The 16,988-nt window shown below is 49.5% G+C and overlaps 1 protein-coding gene across 1 annotated transcript in view; it reads right to left on the reverse strand.

The window, feature by feature from the left end:
- The window catches only part of Zbtb7c (zinc finger and BTB domain containing 7C), a 299,886-nt gene extending 283,860 nt beyond the window's left edge, over window positions 1–16,026 (reverse strand). Inside the window, exon 1 of the mRNA XM_075968250.1 lies at window positions 15,889–16,026. The gene's annotated coding sequence lies outside the window, so the exon portion shown is untranslated. The remainder of the gene's footprint in view (window positions 1–15,888) is intronic.
- Between the last annotated feature and the right edge of the window lie 962 nt (window positions 16,027–16,988).

A 16,988-nucleotide genomic window follows, 5' to 3' on the forward strand; every position in this document is an offset into this window, starting at 1 on the left:
CTTTAGGTGTTAAGCCCTCACAATTGGTCAGTGGCACAGCTCTAACTGCCCGGGTGCTCTCCACCTGTGTCTGCCACTCCTTTCCCCCTTTCCCCCCCCCCCCGCCCCCCCCCCCCCGCCGCAGCTCTCGGCTCCCACGATAACTTGGCTTTCTACTCCACAGCAGCTGGCAGAGGCTGAAAGGAAGAGCCTTGCAAGGCAGCGCCCCAGCAAGATGAATTCTCTATCATACCACAGTCCCTGGAATCAGAGGGACGACTGTCCCCCTCTCAGCGCGTGAGAGCTTCCCTTCCCACAACACATGGTTTGTATAATAAGTACTTGTAGCTACAAGCAATCTGGGTCTTCTCTGGGTTGCTTTTTTTTTTAAGCTTTGAATGCTTAAAAATGAAACGCCCTTTTTTAAAAAAAATCAATCTCCAAATATAGTTGTTTTATTGTTATTTTCAGAACTTTCAAACCAACACACAATGCACGCCCCAGTAGAATACAAGCAGGATTTTAAATAGTGGTTTTCAAACAGAAGACCAGTTGCAATGGGGGTTGTTTTTCTCTAGTGGCTTGATTTCTTAGAGTTACCGGGTGGAATAAAGGGCTTCTTTTGGAACAAAGGCCAGTGTTCTGAGGTCTTCCCTGGAGTTCCACTCTGCTCTGGCACTAAGTCTTCACCAAGAACACTTGCAGTATAGAAAGACAGCTCTGGAGCTAGGCCAGGCAATCAGCCTACCATCCACCCACAAAGGGGACAAGATGGCCTTTAGTGACCACTACACTGTCCACTTCCTCTTGTCCTCACATCAGGTCATTCCAGAGATGCACAGTCAGGAGACCTGGATGCCCTGCTAGGGTGAATGTTCCTGGTCTGCTCTAGGGCCATAGCTGCTATGCCAATGACGGAAAGTTGGCTGGGGTGAGCCCAGCAATGGCTTCTACGGACTGATAGTGAGAACAAGAAAAGGTTTGGGCCAAATGTGCTCATGAATGTGCCTTTGATGTGACACTATCCTGGCACCTGTGAACTAATAATGACCCAAGGAAGACCTATATGCTGTCCGAGCACAGACAAGCTCCACCAGTTAGGTGGGACCAAAGGGCACACTCTGCAAGTCCCTTGACCTACATCCTGATGGTGTGGCTCCCCCTGCAGGCAAGAGAAAGAGGAAGCACCCCGCCAAGGGCTGGAAATAACAGGGTTCCTTTCCATTTTCCCTTTCTATAGCCTTGGGTTTACACCCTGTGCTCCTCGCTATTCATTAATTCAACTCTCGTTAAATGCAAAGTTAGCCAGTAGATTGCAACCCTAAAACACAATGAATCCTATCTCAGGAGAATTATACATCAATAAAACTCCCCCAACTACTCAAGTTTTCTAGGTGTAAGTGTACATGTCTAAAATCCCAGCCCTTGGGAGTCTGAGGCAGGAGGATTGGGAATTCAAGAGAGACTAGGCTACATAGTAAAACCTAGCCTCAAAATACGTGAAGGGAAGAAAAGCAAGGGAAGGAGAGAAGAGGGTGAGGGAAAAAAGAAAGGGGGCTAGGGAGATGGTTCAGCGGTTAAGATCACTTCATGCAGAGGACCCAGGTTCAATTCCTGGCACCCACATGGTGGCTCACAGTCACCTGTAACTCAAGTCCCAGGGATCAGTTTTTGTGGCCTCCCTGGGCACCAGGCACACATGTAACACACAGACACACAGGCAGATTTTTCAAAGAAAGGAAGAAGGGGGAAGAGGGGGGAAGGAAAGAGAAAAAAGGGGAGGAGCAATTTGTGATCCTGAGGATATAGAGATGTAGTAAGATTTGCCGAGCTAGCACAGATCTTACATTCAAATCCCAGCATTACAGAGCTGAATTTTTTTGACAAAAAACCGAGTGCATTTATCTTTAATGTACAGATTTCATTTGATTCTTCTCTCACTAAGCTTCCAATCAAAACTACCTACAAAAAGATCGCACAGCCATGTGCATGCATGAACACGCATCCCTAAAGCAAATGCCCCCTGAATGAAGTAAACCACAGAGGGCAGAACCCAAAAGGTATGGGTTCAGCAACCTCAGGCTCCTGAACCAAGACTGGCTGGGCCTTCATCCACTGCCATGAGCATCCCTCACCCTTGGGTAGCCCAGAGAGCCTCTCGGATGCCTGCAAGGATGGTTACTGGCCTCCAGAGAGCTCCTTGTAGCACGCACTTTAAAATTCAGCATCACAAGGTTGGGCAAAGCTAACCACACAACGAAGCCACTGGTGCCTGCTCCCCCACCCTGGCCAGCTCCAGCCCAGCAGCCTCCAGACTAGCAAGTCTGCGGTGGTTTTGGCAGTATTTCCACCAAGACCATTGCACTTGAAAACTTCCATGGCTTCTCTATCCAGTCCTCACTAGGGTGGAGAGGTCTTCCAGCTTCAAATCTTTTCCCCCCGAGTTTCAAAAAGAAAACCTCTCTACCTGATAATTTTCTAAATCCAGGGACCTTGAACCTATGGAGGGGGAAGAAAAGTTCCCGAAGTTTCTTTTCCTCCTGCTTTTCTACGTGGTTTGGTCAAATCAAACACTGCCAATAGAAAATGCTCCAGCAATTGATTAGAGGAGTGGGGGTGGGTGGCTGCATTTTCTAGGGATACCAGCTTGCAAGAGCAATTTCTGAACCGCTGTCATCACAGGGCTGAGCTCAGCCAAACACTGGGACCATGACTCAAGGTGGAGGTGGGGGCAGGGGAGCCAGGGATCCCACCAGGAGAAGATCAGATCAGCCGGTTCATTTATTTTGACAAATCTTTTCTTTTTAATCATCTATAATGAGGCTATAGTACATTGTGCCGTGTATGATATATTTTGGAAAGGTAATGAAGTCTGGGGAATAGGCAGCATAACTCAGCTCCCAGCTATTAAATCTCTGCTTAGAAGTAGGATAAAGTCAGAGATTTGTGTGTATGTGCAGGGGTGAAAAAATTATAAGGTTGGCACATTAGCAAGGGGCAAAAATTAGCCAGGTTCTACTACTCTATTGAGATTTAGAGCATCGGAGTACAGTGACTACATTTTCCTTAGAGATCTTTACAGCTATTTGGAATTATGAACCCATAATATGCAAATGCACGGGGCTAAGAAATACGCATTCTTGGCAGAGACTGAAGATGTTATAATGTGTGCTGTAAACGGCCCCGCGTATGTGTATAAAATCAGCACGCACATACTAACTGGTCGATTATCCCCTCTAAAACCGCACATAAATTCTCCTGACAGGAATTGGAATTTTGCACACATCCCAAGAATGAACAGACTCTCAATGTGCTGTGTGTGTGTGAAGGACGGAGCATGGGAACCAGCAGAAAGGGTCACTACACTAAGTAAGAGACCTTTCTCGTCCTGGAGCGTGACAACAAGGTTCAGGGCTACGTTTTCCTTTTGAGCATGATAATTATAGTATTAGTCATAGTCAATAATATTTTTTTGAGTGCTGAGATTCAAGACAGACTGGGCTGGGAGCTTTCTACTTACAATCCCAAGAAGAGGAAGCGGGGGGGCGTGGAGAGAGAGAGAATATGAATATATGTATATGTGTAACTATGTATACATGTGAGAGAGAATATGTATATGTAAATATGTTTACATGTGAGAAAGAGAGAGAGAGAATGAGAATGTGTGTTCTATTCAAATGTTTTACCACCCTGGCAAATGGTTATTTCCCAAAGGAGTGCGACAATTTTTTTATGGTGAAAATGTTAATTTGTTCACCAGGCAAGAAGGAGAACTCAGTTCACAGGTTACCAACGACAGGGCAGAGGCCTCCTAGAAAGTCCTGTCCTTGTGTGGAGTGAGCCAAAGTCTAGGTACTTGCCATTTGTGAGAGAAGAGTAGGGAGTGAGGAACTGCAGCCCAGAATCTGAGAAGAGGTAACAAATACCCAAAATAGAAAGTCGCTGAGTCAGGTCTTCACAAATGCAGGGCTGGAAAATTGTAAGGAAGGAGAAGAAAAGCCTTTAGTTAAACAATGGCTTTTAATGACTTCTGCAAATAGGTGCTCTCTGCAAGGCGGCTGAGCCTGGAGCATCAGAACCGAAAGGCATGTGGAGTGCCGGCACAGCTAAGGAGGGAGAGCAGAGAAGAATCGGGTTTCTACACTGTACAGAGGAATATTATCTTATCAGATGATTCACTTTACAACCTCTCTCTCCATCCCTATTCCCTGGCAAAACAAACACACACACACACGATAGATGATAGATAGATAGATAGATAGATAGATAGATAGATAGATAGATAGATGATTGATAGATACATAGATAGATAAATAAAGGTTAGAAACCATCAAAAATAACAGATAAGCATGCTTTCTTAAGTGGTTTGATTTATTATATATATTATATTTATATATGTATATTTATTTGAATATTATATTTTATATATTATATATTGTGTGTGTTTATATCTAAGGACCTTGGTACACAAAAGCAAGCACACACTTTTCCCCAGTAGCTGGCAAGGGAAAAACCAAGGACTGCCCCTTCAGCATCTAGAATGTGAGCAAGATTTCTGAGTGCTTGACACTAGCTGAAATTAGAATTGGAACACACTTTGCAAAAGCATGCCCACATCACAGCTAAATCCCAAATACAAAGCATTTTCCTTATCCTCCATGGATATCCTGCAAAACTCAAGGCAAGAAGACTAAGGTGGGAAAGGGGGTATGGCTCCGTCATAAAGTGATTGCTATATAAGCATGAAAGTTGATTTGGACCTCACCTCCAGCACCCATACAAAAGCCAAGGGCAGCACCACACAGCTATAAGCCCTGGGCTAGCTGGGAGGGGACAGCCATCACCAGGGTTCGGTGACCAGCTAGCCAGTTTTGCCCAGTTGGTAAGCCTTGGGTTTCTGGAGAGACCTGTTTCAAAAAAAGTAAGGAGAGAGAGTGATAGAGGAAGACACACAACAGCATGCATGTATGTATGCATGCACACACACAACCTGAGATGTAGACACCCAACAGCACACATACAGACAGCCTGAGATGAAGGCATCCAACAGCACATGCACACGTGTGCGCGCGCGCGTGCACACACACACACACACACACACCCTAACCTGAGCATGATCTCATTAGGTGAGATGCAGATATTCTACCTACTAGTTTTCACTGAGATAGATTAACAAAGGTTAGAGACCATCAGAAAAGTAGCAGGCCAGCATGTTTTCTTAAGTGGTTTGTTTTATTTGCAACAGTTCTAGGACAGAGAAACCTTGAGATTACAAAGACGGACATAAATCTAGTGGAGGGAGCGTATGCAAACTGGGACCTTGGGATGGGGTCCTTGAATCTCTATGCCACATCTAAACCTGATCACTATGTGCAAGATTTACTATCCCTCAAATCCTTTGCTCCAGTCAGCTCTCTACCCCAACAGTACACACCGCTGGGTCCACGCCACCCAGCACGGCTCCCGTAAGAAAGCAATGCTTACCCTCTGCCACGGGCTTTGGCAGTGACAGTAAGTGATGGGATTTCACAGAGCGGAAACAGGATTTTCCCTCTGCAAATCATAAAACACATACAAACTTCTGTGGTGTCTTAACTCCTGAATTTAGTAGCCTGATTTTCTTTGTGCTGGTAGTTCTATCTTTACCACAGGGCTTGATGTGGTTGCAAAATTAATTTCTCAAAATACTATAGGAAAGAGATATTAGCTAGTGACCAAAATCATTCCAGGGCTAACAAGGTGGCTCAGTGAATAATAAAAGCTCTTACCACACAATCCTGATGCCTGGGTTTGATCTCTGGAGCTGTGGGTGGAAGGAGAGAACTGACCCCTGAAAGCTGTCCCCTGGACTTTACATATAAACCGGTGGTGATGATGATGATGGTGGTGGTGGTGATGATGATGGTGGTGGTGGTGGTGATGATGATGATGGTGGTGGTGATGGTGATGATGATGATGGTGGTGGTGGTGATGATGGTGATGGTGATGATGGTGGTGGTGGTGGTGATTTTTAAAAATCATTCAGTGTGGTGCTGGACTGAAATGTTTAGTTTTACTTCTTGATATCTAGTGTTTTATTTCTTCCTAAGTTCCTTTATGGTTCAAATTCAAACCATGACACCTCTCAAACACAAAAGCATTCAATGATCCAGACAGGGGGGTCCAACCAGGCAATAACTGAGTGTTGCAATGACTTCCACAGACTTGATTCCCTAACTATTTCCTCTTGCTTCCACACACGCTTCTTCTGGAGGGACACATTATCACTGAGCCTGGCCCGTGTCATGTTGGTCCCCCTACTACTCCCTTGCCCAAGGTTGTCTTCCAACCCTGAACACTCAATTTTCAGTGTAATAGATAAAACATGGGCTGTGGAATTAGCTCTGTCACTCCCCTAATTGCTTCCTGCCAGATACACCACCTCGAGCAAGCTAACCTAAACATCCCGAGTCTCAATTCTTCATTTGCTAAATGGGGATGATAATGTTGAGCTGGATGCCTTTGTGAGAATTAATGGGCATGTCACAACTAGGAAGAGCTCACAATGCAGCAGTTTCTCCATAATGTCATTTCCGTTCCTCCTCCAAGCTCCCTGCCAGGGGTCAAGACTGCCCGTCTTCAAACTACATTGTATCATGCAGTTACCCACATAAGCATTGCGTATGTCCTGTATGCGTCATCATCTTTCAAAGACATCTTTGGATCCTTGAACACAAAACCATGTCTTGGATTTCTCCTGTGCCCTGAAGAACCAAACCCAAGACTACAGATAGCACAGGAGCCCAAATATACCTGGGTCCCACAGCGTCACGGCTTCCTTCTCTTGATACACAAAAAGCGGTGAAGATGATTCAAAAACAGAAGCTCTCTCAGGACTGATCTGTAACTCTCTGGCAACTTCAGCTCACCCGATCAGAGTCTATCCTCACAGCCTGGGGCTGTTTCAGAGAGCAGCATTAAAGTAAGGCAGATCACCCCAAATTTAAGAGGGGAACAGCAAGTCTCTGACACACAGAGGTGAGCCACAGACTCCAGGTCAGACAGGAAAGTGTGTTTCCTGCCTTAAAGCGTGGTCAGTCTCTCACTAAAGGTCACACTGGCCACCTGTGTCTACCATTACTGCCCACTCTATGTGAAAGAATTGGCCAGAGTAACACTCTTGCTCTAGACTCTGAAACCAGTCCTGATTGCTTTAGATACAGAAGGGTTCCAAAGACTCTCAAGGCAAAAAGGAAACAGAGACCAAGACACTGCCCTCTGGAGGATTGTGAGAGGCAGCTGAGGGGGACCAAGGGCAGATAGTAGGCCTGGTGTTTAGAGAACACTGGTGCTCACCAACACCCAGCCACTGCCCTGGGTGAGGAGACTCACAGCTGTGAGAGAAAGACATTTCACTTCAAATACCCTTTTGTACCTTTTGAATTTTAAACCATGTAAGTGTTGACCTATTCAGAAAAAAAATTAAATTAAAAATTCAAAGCAAACAATGTGGGGAAGTAATAAAAATGTAGTTTATGAAAACATAGGAGAGAAACCCTTATTTTACAAAGGTTCAGAGCAGCCCAAAGAATTGCCTGTGAACCATGGAAGGGACAAGTCCTACAGGTCCAGGCTTTGGGGGAGGAGAAGGCTCCAGTTCTGGCATCCAGTCCTCTGCTGCCTCCTGAGGTGGATTCCAGGAGTAATACAGTCCCTCTGAGCCTCAGTTTCCTCATTTGGTCCAGCTTGCTTGGGCCTCTTTTCTGTATGGAGGATGGGGTTTCCTCGGAGAATCACAAGTTAGATAGTGGTAACATGTTTAAAAAGATGGCAGAGCTCTTCAGAGAGAGAGAGAGAGAGAGAGAGAGAGAGAGAGAGAGAGAGAGAGAGAGAGAGAGCTCCTCCTTTTAGAAGGGCATGGTAAGGAGATAAAAAACCTCAAGTGCTCCTCCCCAGGGCACAGGAAAAGCAGTGGCTCTGACTTCAGAAGCCAAAAATACACAGGTCGCACCCTTCCCTCCAAGCTGCCTGCCCCATCCCTCCCTCTTCCACATCCTCTCTGGACAGGCCGGGTGCCCATTAATGACAGAGCTGAAAAAGTTCCCTTTTCTTGTGTCTTGATATTTCCTGCCAGGCCCCTCCCATCTTGCAATGGTCGCTGTTCACAGCCCTCTGGGATAACCAGGGACAGAAGGAAGCTTCAGAATTGTAGCACAAAGAAAATGTCACTGTTTTAACATGGCAACGCCCTTGTCCATCCCCAAAGCACATTCAGTAAAATTCTTAGAGAGCTGTACAGGCATTTGAGCCATGGGCCCCCAAAGTCACCACCGCTACCAACCTGCTCTCACATTCCCCCTGCACCCTCTTCATACTCTACTGGCTTTCCAGATTTTTCTCTCAGAAGCTAAAGGATATTACAGCAGGAATGGCTCTTGGAAATGATCTGACTTCATAGACAGATGGGGAAACTGAGGCCTGTGAGAGTGGAACACCCACCTCAGGCACCCAGCACACACCCTCCACTGAGGCAAGATAAAAGGGAATTTCCTGTCCTTTGTCTCCCTTGTCATCTGCTTGCCTGGGACACCCTCCCTCCACCCCAGGGCTGGACGACTTTTCCTCACAGCACAGCCCCCAAATAGCCATGCCTCCCCAGGACTAGCCCTCCTAACCTGTGCCCCAGGCTTTCTTTGCTGTCTAGAAACTACTGCGCACTTAAGACAGATCTAGTGACCCATGTTACAATGATATTATTTGGGCTATAATGAGCTAAATAAAATACATTACTAAAATTTATCTTACCCATTTTTTACTTTAAAAAATGTAGCTATCAGAAATGTTTAATGTATGTAGACGGTACATCATAAATTCCTATTAGTCTCTGCTGCTTTCTGACTTGACTGAAGGTCAACAAAACTGACCTGTTCCTGCCTGCAATTAAAGCCAAAAGTCTACACTGTGAAGAGCAGTGGGCGCCCATGCGCACAAGGAAGCAGTGTGCCCCTAGCAGTGCTGAGGAGATTAAGCTCCTTGCTGGAATGAGTGTGTTTTTCCTCCACTCGAGGTGGAAAAGCAGAGAGGGGCAGTGGTACCACGTGAGTGATGCTAACTCTGCCCATGTGTAGAGCAGGTGCCCCGAACATCCTCATTCTGAAACAGGAGACAACAAAGTCTAGGATGTTTGAGAGTGTCTATATGTCTCATCTTCTCCCTCCTGCCTCAGGCCAGAAACAAATTTACGAATTGACTGAGGGATGGTGGCTTCCTGCATTGGTCCTTGGTTCTTTTGTTAGGCTATTCGTGTTCTCTCTCTTTCCCCCCTCCCTTTTTCACCCTTCTTCCTTCACCCTCCATTCCCCCTTCTGAGCATGCTCAAGTGTGTGTGTGTGTGTGTGTGTGTGTGTGTGCACACGTGTGTGCAGGCATAAGTGTGTATGTGTGTGTGCGCGTGCATGCGTGCTCGTGCTCACATGTACATATTAAACATCACTCTTGCCTGACCACCCTGTCAAGTTAGCACTGCCTTGATACAGTGGTGGGGTTAAATAACATAGCACGTAATCATGACCCTGGAAAGCAGCAAAGTCACGGATGTGCTGTCGGCTCCAAACGTTCTACTCCTCTCCTCCCCTAGCTTCTCAGCCTCCCTCTCCTTTTCTGCTAAACTAGAGGTGAGGAGGGGCCTCACCATCCCAAGGACTCCCTTTCTGCTGGGACTGGGTTCTGGGCCCTGGCAAGCACCAAGCTGAAGAGTTGTTTGCCACCCTAAAGCTCTGCTCTGTACCCTTCTATGCCTCTCGCCTGGATCTCTCTGTTTATGGTCTCTAAAAGTTGAGTCTTCAATGCTTTTACACAAGATTTCACTAAAACCTCTCTGACGCCCGGTGCAGTGTGCATCAGGTTACTGTCTCAGAAGTCAGTCTCCCTGCATGGCTACTCTCTGCTCTTCCCCCAGCCTCCCCGCCAAACACACTCGGAGGAGACCTTGGCTTCCATGGACCTCTTGAGGATCTCCCCTCCCACGGGGTTTTTCAAGGCAGGGTTTCTCTGTGTTACAATCCTAACTGTCCTGGAACTAGCTCTTGTAGACCAGGCTAGCCTCAACCTTACAGACATCCACCTGCCTCTGCCTCCCACATGCTGGGATTAAAGGCATGCACCACCACCACCCGGTATTTGTATTTTATTCATGCCAGCCATGTTTGCAAGCCATGAACCCACCAGTGAGGAAGAGGGTAGCCACCAGCCCTGAAGGACCAGTGGACACCCCCAGGGACACCTTCAGACACTAACGGAACAACACAGGTTTCTATTTCTTAAATTCTTCCTGCCTCTCTTAGCTCTCGGTCATAGGTCATGGGCACTTAAAAATCTCTTCTAGAGCAGACAAATAAAGTATGGTACGGTCCTGGAAAGGAAGCTACACATCCATGTTGAATACGTTTCCAAACATTCTGGAGTGTGTGTGCAGTACCACAGACTCCTTGTCCTTAGCATGATGGTATGGAGGGGAACATGAGAGGTTTCTCTAGTGTGCTGGGATGCTGAAAAATACAGCAGTTTTCTGTATACAGAAGCTAAAACTACCCAAGGTCTTTTTAGAGTGTGTGGGGCCTCTTTCTCCTCCAGGGTCAGTGATTGACAGTGGGAATGTGAGTGTTAGGTTCCCAGGGGAAAAGCAACCTTTCTGGTTAGGGGAAGATGGAGTGGATTTTTTTTTTGATGGAGTGGATTTTTTCAGTTTGGGGAAGCCATGCATATGTGCATTTTATGCATGCTCTTCTGTTTCTATACGCCTCTTTGTGGACATAGGAAAAGACTGTAGTGAAATGCAATGAACTTAGGGTGTTGCAGCAGCGTTGTTTTAATTTTTGCACTATTCCACACTTTCCAGGTTTTCTACCGTGACAACTAGTGCTTTGATGATCAGAGAATAAGTAGCAGTGAATGAAACGCTAACCATTTCTTTAAGTTTCCTTCCGCGCCCGTCTTTAGAGGCACTGTGTAAGCGGGGTTTGGAAGTCAGTGGGCTGTGAAACACTAACGAAATCCCCTGCTCCTGTGGGGCTAAGTGTACCCCTTGGCCCTGGAGAGGAACCCTCCTTGTGTCCATGCTGGCAGACAGCTGTCCACGGCTGTTCTGAAGAGGCTGCCAACGAAGAGAGCTGGTGGAAAAACACAACTCCTCATTCTCCAAGGGTGGCATTATGCTCGCCTCTTATTCACCAGAGTGTGTGTGAGTGTGTGTGTGTGGGGGGGGGTGAGTTAGCTCAACCCTGCCACCGAGAGGCTCCTCTACCCAAGCCAGCCTTGACAATGGCCCATGCTCCTTGAATTCCACATCCCCTTCTTGCCATACATCAGAACACCTCTAACAAGCTTTATTTCTGTCTCTGGGCTGAAAGGACCCTGGCCACCTCCTCTGTACACATCCCAACAGCTCTAACAGGCGCAGTCAATCAACTGCTTACTCCAGCGTGCCAGCATAGCTCTGAAAGCGGAGGAAACAATGACAGACATCTAAACAGAGTCCCTGGCCTCCTGGCACTAACACTCTGGTGGGGGAGTCAAGCAGCAAAGGACCAAAGTCCCACCCCAGTATCACCGGGTACAGTAAAGAATGCACTATGACCCAAATGACAATGCAAAGCCAGCTGGAAGATGCACAGGGAAGACTAGCAAACCAGGATGGGAGCTCCTTCAAGAAACGGAGTGGGTGTGCAAAGCGCAGGGAGTGGGGGAGGTCTAGGGACCAAACTCCTGGTGACCACAGGCCCAACTTGCCTTCCTGCAGAGCCTTAGGGCATGCCTCCTGGGTGACGCTGGCTAGGCCATAAAAAAATCAATGAAAGCTGCTTCTAGCATGCCTGGTGGTAGTGAGTGGTCAGTTAGCTTGGGCTCAAGGCCCTCAAAATGCTGGCCGGACAACCCTCCCCTCTTTCTCGCCCACACTCTGCTGCTACATCCTTGCCCTCCCAAAGTGCCCTTCTCCGTCCCACACCGTCTGTAAAGAAGTCAATCTGATTCCTGTTCACCCATGCTCAGCCCATGGTCTTAGTTCAGCAAACTGTTGCAGCAGCCAACCTTGAGCATATAGAGAAGAACGAACCAAAAGCCCTGCCCTGGAAAACAGCAGCTCATGTGCCTGCCCCTGCAGCCCTATGCCACCAGCTCTCCTTTCTCTCCAGGGATTCTCCTGGGTCTTCCCACCTAAGTGAAGCCTGCTGTGAGCCCCTGACATGGCTCTTCCCGCAGGTCAATTCAGACACAACAGAGTGGTTCTCCCACCTGTCCTCCTGCCACTGCCACCAGCGCAGGCAGAGTCTGGAGTCTCCGGAATAGAGATGTAAGCAGCATCGTGGCAGGTGCTATTGATCAAGGACAAAAGAGGATTTGAGATGGTGTGGAGAATGAGTGGGAGGGAGGAACCATTAGGATGGGGGTGGGAGCAAGCGGAGGAGAGCAAGCCTGGGACCTCCTCCAGCACCACACAGAGCCAGAGAGGGCCCTGTCTAATCTGCCACTTTCCAATGTCCTGCAGAAAAATAGTTACTACCATTATTTTTAAAGGCCAGCTACGCTTTCTTCAGCAGAGCAGTTCTGGGAGGGTTCTGAGGTAGCCTCCTATGCAGTGTTGGGGATAGCACCTAAATTGCAAATATTAACTCTAGGGAATCCTTGGAACTTAAATCCCCAAAGGCAGTAAGACTCAGAGAAGCCCTGAGGGATCTTTTTCCCAGATCGGGGTCAATCTGACATGGTTGGGTGGCAGGCTTTTTTTTTCCCAGTGGGGCACAGTCACCCCAGAGAGAAGTCAGTATTGCAGATGGTTCCAGACCCTTGAGTCTCTTCTTCCAGGAGCGGAAGGGCGTTTATAAATAGACCGACTCCTTCAGTCCTGCACAGACAGAGATCCCACACCCCTGCCCCAGACTTAGCCAGCTGGCTCTTCAGTTCCCAAGTTCCCATAGCCTTCTACAGGAGGGAGGATAACAAGCGGACTTCAGAGGGGGTAGAGAAAGTGTCCTGGTCTCCAGTCAACTGTAACTGTGGCATCCCCCTGTAACTTCAGTGCTGGGATGGACAATGGTCCAGAAGCCTTGTTGGAGAGCCTCTTGCAGGTGATTTCCTGGAAGCCCAAGCTGAACAGCAAGCTAATGCACTAGAAACCATTTCTGCTCACTCTGCCTCAGTTTCTCTATTTACCTAGCTCTTGGGGATTCTGATGGGATTAGCATGCAATAGGAGTGAAAGACATTAGCAAAATATTCCAGATCTTGTTTTTTTGTTTGTTTTTATTTTTTTCTACAGTGTCCCAAACATGGGGATGGGGATGGGGACTTTGATCCTTGCCTATGTAAGAGACCAGAGAAATTACATACTGTATTGGCCTGGAGTTCTTCATACTTCATGTCCTTGAGGGCAATAAAACTTAGAGAATGTTCCCCCTTTGAGTAATTTCTGACTAATACAGATTGACACAGACCACACCCAGTCTCATTTTGACTTAATAAGGCTGTGCCTGACCATGGACAACATTACAGACTGAAGGCTAAGTCTTGCTCTAGAATATCTTGGTTTGAAGAAGACAAAATTCTCTTGGTCATCATCACTCTACACTCCCCACCCCACCCCACACATACCACATCCACTGGGAAGGGAAAAGTGGCTAAAGTATAAGCGGCCAACTCGAATCTCTTTTTAATTAAGACACTTGTTTACTCAATAAAATACAGAGTAAAAAAACATTTACTGAGAACCCATTCATTGATGCTTAATAGCTATGTCAAATACTCATAACAACATTCATTCCAACACCCCCAGATAATTGCTCATCTCTCTCATTTGGTATCCACAACAGCACTGAATTTGTGCCCAAGTGTAATTGATCCAAAATTGGGCTCCTTTTCAAAAATATCTGTAAAACCTAATTACCGGGAAAACAGTTCTGGCATCCTACAGAAAGTGGGTGCTTTAGCATGACAAGCTGTACACTCATCTTGGCTAATCAAGCCACATTATGTTGCCCAAGGAATCTGGGAGATTTGGGGCAATGAGGGTGCAGGAAAAGTTGGGACCATGTCACACTGGACTTTTCAGTGACAGTCCTGCCTTAGTGAGGTCAAGGATGGGGGTGGGGGGGGGGCATGAAACCGAATATCTTTGCTGAAAAACATGAATTTAGAAAGTACCAGATAATAAGCCCATAATAGGCTCAGGGTCTAGGGGTGGCGTTTCTGTGACAAGTCCACAAGACCTTGCCCCAGGGCATTCTGTCCAAGCTGGCCTGGGCTGCTGCTGTCATTACTAGTTTCTTTGCTCCTTTACCACTCCTTTCCTCGGTCTTGGGATTGCTCATTATAGAATGAGTTCTCTTGATGCCTAGAGTCTGTTCCCCCAAATCTTGTGGCCTCCTTTAAAGCAAAGAACCCCCTTTCCTGCTCGTGTGCTTCATGGGTGTAGCAGTAGAACAGCGACTGTGAACAGGACCAAGGAGAATGAAGAGCTGAGTGTTTCCAACTCTCGGAGGGTTTGTACCTACTTGCAACACCCAGGTATCAGACTCTCTCTGGAAATAATGATTTCTTTCAGCCTAAGCCTGACCTACCCTGGTGGTTCTACCTGGCTGCCCTGGATAGCCAACCTGGCCAATAAGGAACTGAGCCAAGCCACAGAAGCTCATACTTTTTCTTTCAACGTTGGACACAGCACATCCTCTTTTAAGGCTTTTTCTCAACCCGGTTCCATGCCCCCCCCCGCGCGCGCGAAGGCCCCCTCGTATCAGAAGCCCCAGAAACCCCAGCCCTAGCTTGGCAGCACGGACCTCAACTGCTTCTGCCCTGAGTCATGGGCTCAGGCTTGATTTAATGCTTGTCTATACAGTTATGCAGATTTAAAGGGTAAGGGGACCTGCCAGCTCCTTCGGGGCTGCCCCTGGCCTTCCTCCTGGCAAACCAGACCAACAGCGCGAATAACAAAGCCTCACAGCGGACGGAGACAATTCGCTGCCAACCCAGCAAGAGACGCGCACACCGTGAGCACAGACGCGCACGCGGTTTCGGCGTTTGTCGCTAAGAAGAGATCTCCACCGCGTGTGTCGCTAGGAAGAGATCTCCAGACGCCCAGTGAGGGTGACAGGTTCCCGGGCAGGCTATGTTTCGCTTTATCAAGACCTAGAGGAATCATGAGCCTGTGTTCATTTACCTCAACTTCCTCCGTGTGCCCACAGCTGAGATGCTCATCTGAGTGGCATCTGGGTCCCAGCAGCCAGGCAACCCTTGGGCCTCATTGAGAAGTATGGGATCCCCTCCACTTTTGACAACCCTTTTCTAATATTCAAAAAAGACGGTGCGAGGTGCGGATGCCCAAGTACCAGAACACTGTCACTCCCCAAAATGTTCTCCAGCCTTCCCGGCAGAAGTACAGCAAAACTTTTGGCAGGAACCACCTGTGGCTGTCGAGAGGCCCGCCCCGCCCCTCCCGGGCCCGGAGGCGCCGCGGAGCCCGGGACCGCACACGCCGGCAGAAGTTCCCTCCGAGCCCCGCGCGCCACTTCGCTCCAGGCCGCGGTGCCAGCCAGGAGGCGCGGCGCCCGCTCGCTGGCTCACTCTCCGCTGGCTCTCCCCTCCCTCCTCCTCTCCCTCTTTGCCTCCGCCCGCCTCCTTCGGTTGCATGGCTGCCGCACGCACGGAGCCCCTGAATAGCCACCGCAGCCCCCCGCCTCCTGCCCAGCAATGGAGCGCGCCCCTGCCCCCGCCGGCGCCCCGGGACGCGCGAGCCTCCCGCCTCCTAGCAACGGCCCCACCATCGCTTCGGGGCCGCCGGGGATGTACAGCCACCCTGTCTGAGCCCCGCGACCTCCCGACCCGCCTAGGCAGCCGAGGTGCAAAAGCAGACCCCTGACAGCCCGCGCGCGGAGCTGCTCACCTCAGCGCGCCGCCGACCCCGCGAGCCTCCCTCACTTGGCTCCCGGCCGCAGCGCTCGCGTCCTCCTTCGCCACCGTTGTCCGTCCGTCTCTGCGCTCCCGAGCCGCGCGGGCCGCGCCGCTGTCAGAGTCTCGTGGCGGGGCTGCTCCAGCGGGTGTGCAGCCGAGCGGCGGGCGCGCGGGCAGCTCCTCCCTCCCGGGGCCGCGCCTCCGCCCTCCGCACGCCCCGCCTCCCGCACCGCGGCTGGCAGCCCCGCGCCCCGAGCCCAGCGCCCGCGCCCACGGCTCGGGGGGCCGCACGGGGCTAAAGGGCCCGGATGTGTGCGGTCGCCTCTCTCTGGCTCGCTCACGCCCGCCCCCTCCTCGCCCTGCCACACATGCACTTGCTGCGGCCCGGCCTCCTCCGGGCTTCGCTAATTTCTATTTTGACAGTCGCTGGCGAGTGGGCGGCGCTGCCGAGGACGCCCAGGACCCGCGCGGACAGCGAGCGGGAGTCAGGTTCCTGCGCAGGGGCGGCGCAGGGGACCCGGCAGAGCCACCCAGTGCTGGGGGCTCCGCGTCTTTATTCTTTCTTTTCTTTTTCCTCTTTACCTCCTCCAGGATTTAAAGGGACAGCCCCGACCGAGGCGACGGGCCAGGCGGCCGCGGTTTCTCCGGTCTCCAGACGCCCTCTGCGGCCTGGCTGGACCCGCTCACACCGGTGCGCTAGCTCGGAACTGCAGGGAGTTTTTAGGCGCACACCAGACTCGGGGCAGTTGGACTGCAGAGCTTGGCTCAGATTTTCGGTGCACGATTTTTGCAGAGTCCGGTTAGGACAGGAAATTAAATTACTCGACCGCTGCTTTCCTACCCGAAAGCAGGGAACAAAAAGGGGTGAGAAGTTTCTCTATTGCTCCCGAAATTTCAACGAGCGCCCCAAGATGCCTCGCAGATATCAGCGAAAGTAGGCTTGCAGCAACCTAGACCGCCCAGATGCCTGGGAGCAAGCCCACTTTGCAGGACGCTCGGGTCGTGCCCCCAAAACCTGCTGGGGGTGATGCATACCAGTAACTCCCCAGAACTAAAGGGGGCTTTCAACCAAGGGGATGGTCCAGAGAGTAC

This window comes from Microtus pennsylvanicus, chromosome 4 (assembly GCF_037038515.1).
Source record: "Microtus pennsylvanicus isolate mMicPen1 chromosome 4, mMicPen1.hap1, whole genome shotgun sequence".
In the NCBI taxonomy this organism is placed as follows: domain Eukaryota; kingdom Metazoa; phylum Chordata; class Mammalia; order Rodentia; family Cricetidae; genus Microtus; species Microtus pennsylvanicus.